Source organism: Miniopterus schreibersii (assembly GCF_964146895.1).
Source record: "Miniopterus schreibersii genome assembly, chromosome: 11".
NCBI lineage: Eukaryota > Metazoa > Chordata > Mammalia > Chiroptera > Miniopteridae > Miniopterus > Miniopterus schreibersii.
The window spans coordinates 38,021,156-38,033,324 of NC_138111.1; positions in this window are offsets into that span (position 1 = coordinate 38,021,156).

The following is a 12,169-nucleotide window of genomic DNA, read 5'->3' on the forward strand; positions in this document are numbered from 1 at the left end:
AAAGAAAACAGAAACAAAGTAGTGCATGTATTGAAACTTAATTTATGAATGATATTAGTAGGACAAAAGAAGACCTACTCAACAAATAATGCTGGATGACACATAGGTAAAATCAGTTGCAAGTAGATTACAAATTTGAATGTGAAATGTAAAACTGTCAAACTTTCAGAAGATAACCTAGGAGAGTGTTTTTCTGGTTTAGAACAAAGAATAACTCCTTAAACAATACATTAAAAGCATTTACCACACAGAGAAAAGTGGTACAAATGGCCTCACAAAAATAAGAAACTTCTGTTCACCAAAGACAATCTTAAAAGAGTGAAAATACAAGCCGCAGATTGAGAGGGTATTTGTAATACACGAGGCTGACAAAGGACTAGTATACAGACTACAGCAAGAATTGGAAGTTGGGTCAAAGTCATGAATATATACTTTATAGATGAAGGAATATAAGCACCCATTAAACATGCGAAAAGATCCTCAAACTCATTCATAATCAAGCATTAGTAATGATTTTAAATGAAAACCGCACTGAGATATGTTTCGTACAAGGGGTGCTGTACGGATGGAGCTGCGTGGCTTGTACCCTGCTCAGCTCCATGCGCAACACTGTCATGCACCTAGCAGTGCCCGCTTCCTGAAGCTGTGGATGCCCTGGCCCTACCGCCACCAAACTGGCAAGACTTCAGAGTCTGCCATATCCACAGAGAGGTGAAACAATGAGGATCGCAGTCGCTGCTTTCTGAAGTGTAAATTAATTCAACCACTTGGAGATCATTTGGTAATTATCTAGGCTGATTAATAATAGGTTTAGAAGAGGAATGGAAAAGAGTGTTGCCTGGTGATGAACACAAAATGAGCGGATATTCAAAATAAAAATGGGAAATGGCACCAATCAGCATGGGTTTTTCCAGATGTACTTAGAAGCCTGACAACAAAAGTGAAGAAAGCAGATCAAGATAGGTTATAAAAACCTGTCAGGATGGATGGGATTACATTTCAGGAGGGTGCAGGTAAAGGTGAAGTTGAATAATTATCCATGGTATCCATGTTAGTACCTGGATGAAGACATAGGCCAGCAAAATACAACCTGTGGACCAAATCCAGCCCACTGCCTGTTAATGTAAATAAAGTTTTATTGGAACAGTCACATCCATTCATTTATGTATAATTTATGGAGGCTTTGGCTCTACAACAGTGAAGATGAGTAGTTGTGACAGATACCAGAAGGCCCGCTAAGCCTAAAGTATTTACACTCTCACCCTTACAGAAAGTTTGCTGAGTTTTGGATCAGACATTTGGAAAAGTAAAAAAATAAAATAAAAATAGAGTGATTGGTAAAATTAAAAAATATATATTTAGTAGAACAATTAAAATATTCTTGGTCACTTTCATGGAGAGAAATTGTAAAATGCATGCATGTTAAGTTGGAGCTAAACTAGAAGACAAAGTCCAGAGCATGTTCATGCCAGCAGGTTGCCAAACTGACAATCAAGTGGTGACTAGATATAGCAGACTCTAATATCTAGTAAGCATAGGGGAAAACCTGGAACAGGAGACCAAATATTTCATGTGAAATGACAAATTCCTACGCCATGTGGGTATAGATATTAACCCAATTTAAAAGATCGAAAAATAAATGGTGAGAGGTTGAGTTTTACTTCTAGATTCTCCGGATATTCTATTTACTTTTATGACTCTTGCAGTTAGGACAACAGTCTACAAGAGTATCCATTCACAGACCTGGTATATTTGTCAGGGTAAGGGTAAACTACTAGAAATGATTTCAATAATCCAGTGGCCTAAAGATAAAAACAGTCCATGTCTCTCTCCCATTAGGGTCCCTGTGAGTTCACCTTAGGTTTTCAGGGAAGCCTTACTTCTTGAGGTCATTCTGAGACCAGATTCCTTCTAAGTCATTGCCATGACATTCCTTAGGCACTGTCACTATTTGTACGGACAGAACGGAATTTCCACCTCATCTAGCTTAATGCAAAGGGAAAGAGAACATGGAGGAGGTTTCCTTGATGTCTGAATTCCTGGACCAAGAAGTGGCACACATAACTTCTGGAACTGTTTTGTGCCAGCCTTAATTCCATTTTTATGGAAGATGAGAGTAATGGATTTTGGTGAACAAGTAGCATTCCGTCTATCACAAGGAGTAAAATAGTTTTCTATCTAGCAGAAGAATGCCAGCTCAACCCATGCTAAACAGAGATACAAAGGATATGACCCCAAGTGTGGAGATGAGAGGGTCACCTACTAATGAGTATTTGCTTGAAAGAAAGGTCCATAGACATTTTTAAGGGTTTTCTACCTTTAAAATGAATTCTGAGAGATGTGCAGAGATTGTCTCTCCCTTTTGCTAGGGGATAAGAGAAGGAAACGTAATATTGTTTCAGTCACTGAAGCCTCTGTGTATTTAGTTATTTGAGAACAAAGCTGGCAGAATGACAGTGTGGTCACAGAAAAAATAAAGCTCAACCTAAGATGACAAAAACTGGCAGTGCAAAGCTGCCACAAACTAAGAATACTGGCCATGTGACATGGTCGTGGTCTCCTTGCCTCTCAAGGCAAATAAACACAAAGTTTCATGGGAAGCGCCCTTGTATATCAACCAAAGAGCAATCCAAGTCTCTTATTTTATTAACTAGGTTGACCACAGTTTCATGAATGAAAACTATGGTGCTAAAGACTTTCTAAATTCTTTGGACCAGGTGTGCTGGCTGGGAATCCTTGTTCTTAGCTATAATATGAATATTTTATCCATGCCAACTCAAGTTGAACCACCACTCAGAAAATCTGGAAGCAATAAACCATTTATAAATGTCTAAAACTTAAATATAATTATGGATGATTCTATTATAGGAAAGGCACTACCTTCTAAACTGCATTTGGTACAAAGCTGAGGGGAAAAGGCTTTTCCTCCCCAATTTATAAGTTGCTGGAAGGATGAACAAGGGTACATATGGGAGCTGGATTAAGAGAGATATCAAGATAAAATTAACACATTTCTTTAGGGGGTGGCAAGTCAAAAGATGTAGGGACTAAATTGATTGGGAGTGGTGGGTTAGGAAGAGAGTAGGCCTCTAGGATATTATTAACCTCATCAAACCTTAGTTTTTTTGGTAAAAATAGTCATACTTTCAATTCAGACTTATAATGCACTTAGAGTAGAATCAGGTTTATTATAACTATAAATAACTGTCAGTTGCTGTTAATGTTTTGGTTAATGTAGTTCTTTGAAAGTTTGATTTTGAATAATGAACAGGATTTTAAAGGTTGAAAATGCTGGAGTGCAAAATTCCAGGCCAATGGAATGGTATCACCAGCTACTGGCTACTTCAATGGCATGAATCCAGAATGCAACAGGATTTAGTGTGGATTTACTAAGCGAAATGCCTTTCCTAAGCCACATGCCTAAAAGGGACTCTCTGAAGTACCAAGTTTTTTCATCCTTGGTCCTATATTTACAAAGAATGATTTTACTTATCCTATTTTATGAATTTCCTATTTTATACTTTTGAGGGCAAACTCCACCAGTCTCTTTCTATATGTTTGTATTGGGGTGAAAGGGTTCATCCATGCACGTATCAATGACAACCCAGATAGGCAGGTATATAAACAACATTTCTATCATATCAGTCCTCACTCAAATGATAGCTGAAATGAGAATAGCTACATGTCAATTTCTATTAGAGTGCTAAACTTGGGTTAAATGCTGAGGAATGAATAATCCAGTTCTATGGAACAGAGTGGAAGCTCTGTACATGGGTGTTATTTAAGAAACAAAGAAACTATTTTGGGCATCAGTTGTGTGCTTCTTGAAATTTTTCAGTTTGAGGATTAAATTGGAAACCTAAGTTCGTATTTGGGGAAAAAAATTTTTTTAATGGAAAATCAACTAGTTAATGCACAATGAACTTTCCAAAGCTCTTTTAGGACTTTGAACTATTAAAGTCCATTTTCTTCAAAAAAACCCCACACAACTTGAATTACCCACAGATAATGTAATAAGATTATACAGGTAGTGGCAAAAGTAGGTTTACAGTTGTGAGTACATGAAACATAGTTTATTCTTGTGTTATCGTTTGCTAATTATTTATTACTTTTCATACAAACAACTGTAAACCTACTTTTGCCCTACCCTGTACGTGTTTATGGAATCCATGACCCACTTATTTAAGAAGTCTGTTTTAAACAGGAACATGAGGAAAATAAATATGCCATTGCTTTTTTGTGTAGAAAAGTTATATCCTGGGAAAACCACCTCCCAGTAGTTTAGAGGGAGACTTTGAAATCTGGGTCCAGGACAAACCATGATACTATTGCCTGAGGGGAACCATTTCTTATGTTCACACACCACTTGTTTTTAAAATGTTTAAATTCCACATTCTAAATGGCCATTCCTTGCTTTTAAACTATAGCAGTCTGACTTCAGAGAGAGAGGAATTCCTGATTCTCAGGATGTTGTACAAACCCTTTCCAAAACTCATCAGGATGACTTACAAACAATTTTGGATTAATACCTACTTCTGTTTTATTCTCTTAAAGAGGGGAAATGTGAGAGAAATTGTCCTTTATCTTTCAGAAAATAATCAGAAACAACAAGAAAAATATACAAGTGCTACCCTTTTAGAATATTCCTGAAGTGTTATCCAATACATGCTAATCATTATTTATGTTGTCACAACATCTAAGAAACGAGACTGAAACAATAGGACATGGGAGCAAAATATTTTAAATGGCATGAAACTCACATTTCCACAGGGTAACCATTCCTGGATCAGCTAGAAAGTAATAAAAAACTACGCTTCTCGGGCTTTTAATATCCGATGTTGCAGTCTACAGCCCTTAAAAAAGAATCATTCATTATTTTGGGTGGCCCTTGGGTTGTCACATGTAGACAGGGGAAGGTTCTATCTGCTTCTCCTTTATATTTCTGAGTAATTTATTGAAGTGAAATTTGCATAACATGAAATTAATGATTTACAAGTGAACAGCTCAGTGGCATTTAGTCCATTCACAACATGGTGCAGCAACCACCCTATCTAGTTCCAGAACATTCCCATTATTCCAAAGTAAAACTCCTTACCCATTAATCAGTTTTTTTCCATTCCTGCTCTCCCCAGGCCGTGGTACCTGCCAGTCTGCATTATGTGTCATCTGCTTGCCCCTGCTTGTTCCATTCCTTTTAGTGAGTTCCTACCAGGGCTTTCATTCTCCATAGTCGTCCGAGAGCACCTCACTGCCGCCATGTACAGCCAAAGAAAGGTGGTACTAGAGCCAAGGCCACAATCTCTTTTTTGGTGATCACTAAGCTGCCATTAGCAACCCTCTTGGGCATTGCCATCGGCCCTATATCTCTGCAGCCAAGGCTGAGAGAGTGGAGGCCAAAAATGCCAGTAATAATGTATTTTCTGAGTTCATTAATGCCTCTAAACCACTTTCTGGAGAATATCTCTCTCTTCCCTTTTACATGTCTCTGTATCATGTGAGTAGCAGAGATAAATCAAGCACTCCTAGAATATCTCCATGCATATGGAAGACTGTGTTTTCATTATTTAATGACTTTTTCATTAATCAGTTTCAGCCTACTGTTTCTGTCATTACAATGAGAGACATTGCAAGGTCTGGGAGAGGGAGTGATGGGTTAATCAGAAGCAAATCTCAATAGTAAATTACAAATTATGATCAGATTTAAACCCCATCACTATCCACCAAAGCATTATTATGTATCCAAGTTTGTATGCTGTATCTTTACTTAGAGAGTTATTCCAGATATATCTTAGTCTCTTCTTTAAAAATACTCCTGATGGGCCAAATATGATCAGTCCTCCAGACACATCCAAAAAACACTTGAATACTATTGGATTTTAGTTTGAATTTAAGCTCAACCTGGAACTCTACATATAAGTGCAAAACTTAATACTTGAGCAATAACAAAGTGATGTGATTTTTGTAACTTTAACATAAATTGACCAAGACTTTCTCTAAAAGGGAAAAGCTGAGAGACAATAGCTCCAAAGCTAGAAAGATATTTCTATACACATACAACTCTATGCATGGAAGTAATAATTAATTTTAAAAATACTATAAAAGAAAAAGAACATTTTCTGATATTGATTGCTACTTATAAGGAAAAAGCTTCTCAAAAATATGTGCAAACTAAAAATGAACAAACCATAAATATCCAGCAGTCTTATTAACCAACTAGATTTTGAAAAAGTGTGACTGTGCTTTTTTTTTTTAGAAAAATGCCTCCATTTCACTCATGATAGCAGGCTAGATCATGTGGGAATCCTCCTCCTAAAACACAACTGAAAATACAAGATAAAAATATAATAAGTAGCTATCAAATGCATATTTGGCTCAGTGAGAAAGCAAGAGAAATCCCCAGAAGCCAAAAGAACAAAGAGGAAACTAAAATTGAGAGGTAAACAAACTCTCCCTGCCCTTGAGAATTTGCAGCCTTGATAGCCAAAGCGTTTAAGAGCCAAGTCAAGGTTGCATGAAAAACCTGTGGGAGCTGAGATCCCACATTTGGAATGGCTTACACTCACTAAAGACTGTAACGGAAAAAGATGTCCTCTATCTCTGAATGGGGAGGCAACAGCAACAGCTTAGCCTGTGTCCAAAAATTCTCCTGTCTTGAGATTTCATAAACGCAGGCTTAGCCTCTTTGTCTGTGTTCCATTAGTTAGACTTCAAACTGTCGTCCTTCCCAAATGCTATGAAAGGAATATCAGAAAGATAGCAATAAAATGTCCCCTCTTCCCCTACAGTACAGAGGAACAGATATAATTTCATGTCTTAAATTAAATTCTGATAAAGTAGTGAACTGAGAACATTCACAAAACATCTCAATATGATGTTCCTTTCCAGCATGGAGATTTTTTAAAAAATGAATAATTCTGCTCTATTTCATAACACATTCTTGTAAGTATTATTGATACAAATGAGCCTTTTAAGACATCCTGGTTTGGGAGATTGCTGCTGTGCATTGTGAAATGCAACCTCAGTAAACTTCTATGGGTTTTGACCAAGTGATACTATTTGGGCTGACAAAACATTCTGAGGTTTCATGGTTAGTCCAAGAGAAACTTAAGCTTTCTTTTTATCATTTATGCACAAAGATGCTACATATCTGTGATTCTGTTTAATTCTTTAGTCAAATAATGACTTGAGACTATTAATCCTATTTAAAAATCAACACAAGACAATACCAAAAAGACAAAATTTTAAAAAGAATCAAATAAAGCTCTAAAAAGAAAAAAAGTCAAATTAAAAATCCAATGGGCATTCTAAACAGCAAATTAAAAATAGCTGAATTGAGAATAAGTAGAGTACAAATTTGAGGAAATCCCCTAGGATGCAGCACAGTGAAGTCAAACTGCGGGAATTATAAAACAGACGTTCGAGCATTCAGAAGCTGGAATGTGAAGATTTTCTGTGTCTACCAGAAATAAAGGCTGAGAAACCTCCAAAACTAGTGAGGTCATACAACTCAGATTTACATATTAAAATGAATCTCAAAAAGGATAAAATTTGTTTTCAAACACATCCAAGTAAAAATGAGAATATCACGAAAAAAAGGAAACAGAGGGAAAAGAGCACTTTAAATGACTGACTGAGAATAAGCTGCCAGCATAGAATTATCATTTAACCTAAATTTTCAATCAAGAAAATTTCATTAAGAAAATTGAGAAAGTTTCCTCAATCTCTGATTCTGGAAACGGCAAAACAAATAATTTGGACTCAACCCTCCACTGAAGAACAACTAGAATATCTGGAAAAATATTTATTTAAACAAATCTCTTCAAGACATAAACTTGCTCACCAGATAGAGAGGCCGGATGAAGGTCCTGGGAAGCAAGCCCAGGGTTTGGACAACCTTCATTTTCAGGGCAATTTCTGATTGCAGATGTATGAACATTTAAGAGCCTCTGGTAGACATTTGATAATTTCACTGTCTTTAGCCCAGAGCATGCAGAGAAGGGAAGGGTGGTCTTGATGAAAGCCTCTTACATTTATCCCAGAATACTGTAGAGCAGAGTTGTTCTGGAGGACCTGGCGGTGCCAGGAGCCTAGCAATAGCAAATACATGTACTCTTTGGAAGGACATAACATTATCATAGGTTTCCAATAACTTCTACAAACAATTTTTAAAATCCAATGCCTAGTACATGTCTAGCAGAGTCAGAAGAAGAAAAAGTGAGAAGGAACAACAGACAAAATATATTTCTTAATGTAGAGGCTTGGATATTGGAATTATCAAACACAGACTTTCAAACATCTATATTTAAAAGGCAAAACTGAAAAATTTAGAAGATATCTGGAAGCTAAAAAAGAAAAACAAAGAAATAATTCCTGAACTAAAAATTGGCTTAGTAAAAGCTAATTAGATGAATTATTTAATAGGAATTGGACAGTCAAGGGAAGAATTAGTAAATTAGTTAGAATAGAAGAAAATTTCCATAGTGAAACCTAGACAGACAAAATAATGAATAACAGAGAAAAAAGGGTCAATGATGAAAGGATGTAGTGACAATATCTAATAAAAACACAGTTAAAGTCCCAGAAGGAGGAGAGAAGATTCAACAGAGTCCCAATTAAAATCCCAGGCAGACTTTTTCTGGAATTTGACAAACTGATTCTGAACTTTATATGGAAATAGAAAGAATCTAAAACACCCAAAATGACTTAGAGGGAAAAAAAAACACCCCACAAACTATGTTATAGAACTAACACTACCTGTTTTTAAGGCTCATTATAAAGTGACAGTTATTACAACAGTGTGGTATTGTTATAAAGACAGGCAAATAGATCAATGAAATAAAATAAAGAGTCCAGAAATAAACCTACTTATACATGGGCAATTGATTTTCTACAGGGGCACAAAGGTAATTCAGTAGAAAAAAGAATAATGCTGGAACAAATGGTTCTGGAACAATTGAATAAGTTGATATGTGGTTGCTGATAATGTTTTCTTATTTTCTCTTCAATTGCTACATTATCTATGAGCATGTCCCATTTTAATCGAAATATTTTTGTATCTTTTTTCTCTTTTCTTACATAGTATTGCAAAAGGACTCTCCATCTTATTTTTTCATAGTCAACTTTGGGCTTTGTTTAATTTCTCTAATATGTCTTTTTTAAAAAAAAATTAATTCACACCTGTCTTTAATTTTACCTCCTTTTTGTTACTCATTTAATGATATATAATGTTATGGATTTACTAACTTCTTAAAGTGAGCAATTCGTTTATTAAATTTGAAGTTTTTTTATAGGTTTATAAATATAAGTTTTCAAGTTTTCAAGAATAAAAAATTTCCCTTTAAGTACTGTTTATGCTGACCCTCACAAATTTCAATATATGATAATTTTATTATTAGACACTTTTAGACATATATTATTTTTCTACTCCCAGTGCAAATCATCAAACATAAACCTAATTTAGCTTTAGCTCCAGGATGCAAGGACCTTTTTAATATTAGAAAAACCATAAAGTAACTGACAATATACAAAGTTAAAAGGAAAAAACTTGTGAAAAGCTAAGATGATATAAAAATTTATTTACGAAATGTAATACATTCATAATAAAATAAAAGTTCTAAGTAGGAATAAAAAGAATCATTTTAGAACTAATTAAAAGAACCTTTTTAGAACTAACCTTTTTAGAACTAATATTTATTTCTGAGTATAAACAAACAAAACCCACTACAAAAATAAACCTAAATGGGAAAATATTAGAAACATTACCTTTAAAATCAGGATACAGGGGAGGATATCCACCATCATCACTTAAATTCCATGATGTGTTGAAATGGCCTAGTCAGTGTAATAAGACAAGAAAAATTAATTATAGGCATACAAATGTGAAAATCAAGTACTCATGAATAAATCTAACAAAACCTGTACAAATCTCAATAGGGAATTTTTAAACTTTAGCAGGTATTACACATTTTCTAAATACATTGGGGAAATATACCATTTCATGGATAGCAATATTTACACAATGAAGATGTCAATTCTTTCCAAATTCCAATTAATATTTCAACTTGATAGCCTGAAAGGTTCAGTGAGTACCGGAGTTGTAGGAGCCAACACTCAGCAGGGCCTGCAGTCATCGAGGAAAGATGCATCTGCCAAAACCCTGCCAGAAAGCTATTTAGACACGAAAGAAGCAAGGGAGGAAGTATCCTGGCCTTTCTCTCTCTTATACTTCAGTCTCCTACGAGCTCCTCCCTCCCTTTCTTATTGGTTGAACTAAACCAGAAGCTGGAGAGCTGGAGAGCCCAGGTCATGAGGCATAGAGATGAAATGGATATGGGGTGGCAAGCAGAATATCCAGTAATATGAACACACACACAAACATTTAAGTAAACATCTACCAACAATGACATGTATATTGGGAGGAAAGTAAATGGAGCTTAAAGTGTTTTAAGGTTTTTGGATCAGCTGAGAAAAAGTGTAAAAGTACTAATTAATTTTAGACTTCTATAAGTGAAAAAATTCATGTAATTTCTAGAATAACCATTAAAATAATTGTAAAGATATAGTAAATTCCCAACTAATAGAGAAAGTAAAGAATTAATCTTTAAATTAATTAAAATTAATTTACACAACATGCAAAATTAAAATTTAGTTTAGTTTAATTTTAAAATTAAAATCTTAATTAATTTAAACAAGAAAAACACAGAACCAATATAACAAATAAAATATTTAATATGATGGTAGAATTTTTATACATAAATTCATCAATATATTACATGTCAATAAAGTAAATAATCCAATTAAAAGACAAAATGTGTCAGACTGAGTAAATAAAGCTTAGCTATGGGCTATTTAAAGACACATATGAAATACATATGGAGATTGAAAATAAGAAGGTGGAAGAAGATATATTTTGCAAATTCCAGTGCAAAGAAGCTACTGAAGGCCATAAACATAAACAGGAACAATTTATAACAATAAAAGTTCTATTCAGGAGGAAAATACAGCAAAGCTAAATTTATAAGCCCATAAAAATATAGCCATATTAATGCAAGCTACAGTGATTTGCCTAGCAATAGAGAAATTAAAAAATACATATCAAAATAACCCAAGAGTCAAGAAAGAAATCACAATGAAAATTAGAAAGTATTTTGAATTCAGTATAAATGAAAATACTATATCCAAACTTGTAGATGCTGCTGAAGACTTGCTTGGAGGAAAATTTAAAGATTTAAATGAAAAGAGAAAGAATGAAAATCAAATGATCTAAGTATCAAGAAGTTAGAAAAAGAACAGAAGAACAAACCTAAAGAAAACAAAATGAAGAAAATACTGTCTTAAAATACTAATTAAGGGACTAGGTTGTTAATGGAGTGAAAACCAGTTGAACTAAATAACAAAAATAGGTTGGGTCTATGATGTAGTGCAGTAGTCCTGAGAATTTGCAGCTCTAATACCTTTCCAGGTGATGTGGGTATAGCACCAACTTAGAGCATCTCTGCTACTCAGCGTCGGTTGGTTGTATCCTGAGGAAATGGAATCAGAATTACCTGAGGAGTTTTATAAGCATACCAACACCTGGGCCCAAACCACTCCTATTGAATCAGAATCTGTTTTGTTTTTAATTCCTCAGGTGATTTCAATAGGCAGGCAAGGCTAAAACCACTCTTCAGATCTTCTCATATTTAATAAGTAAAAATCTGGGATTTTATGTAAATGTTTCTAATTTTTATAACACTGCATGGTACACATGCAACAAATATGTGGGCCCTCAAGTTTGCAAGCCCAGCTACATGACTAAGTGTTTCATTTAGCTCAGGTACCCAAGCAGCTGAAATGTAAAGCCAGGGCCTGGAAGATAAATTTGCATTGCGCTTATAGGTCTGGGTGCATATGTGTAACTTTAAAATGTTGGGAACAAATCCAAGCAAGCAAATACAAACCAAGTTTAACACTATCCAAATAAAGTAATTATTTTACAAATGAATAACTTTCACAAATGCCATTATCTAACTTTTGCAACTGAATAATTATCCATTTATACAGCAACTGAAATTGAAAGATTTTCTAAATGTCAAGTACCCAAGGAGTTTTATTCCAAGGTACAGGTCAAAGTCTTTCCTTGACCTGGACATGGATATTTAGATATTAACAATGAACTTAGATTTCTTTT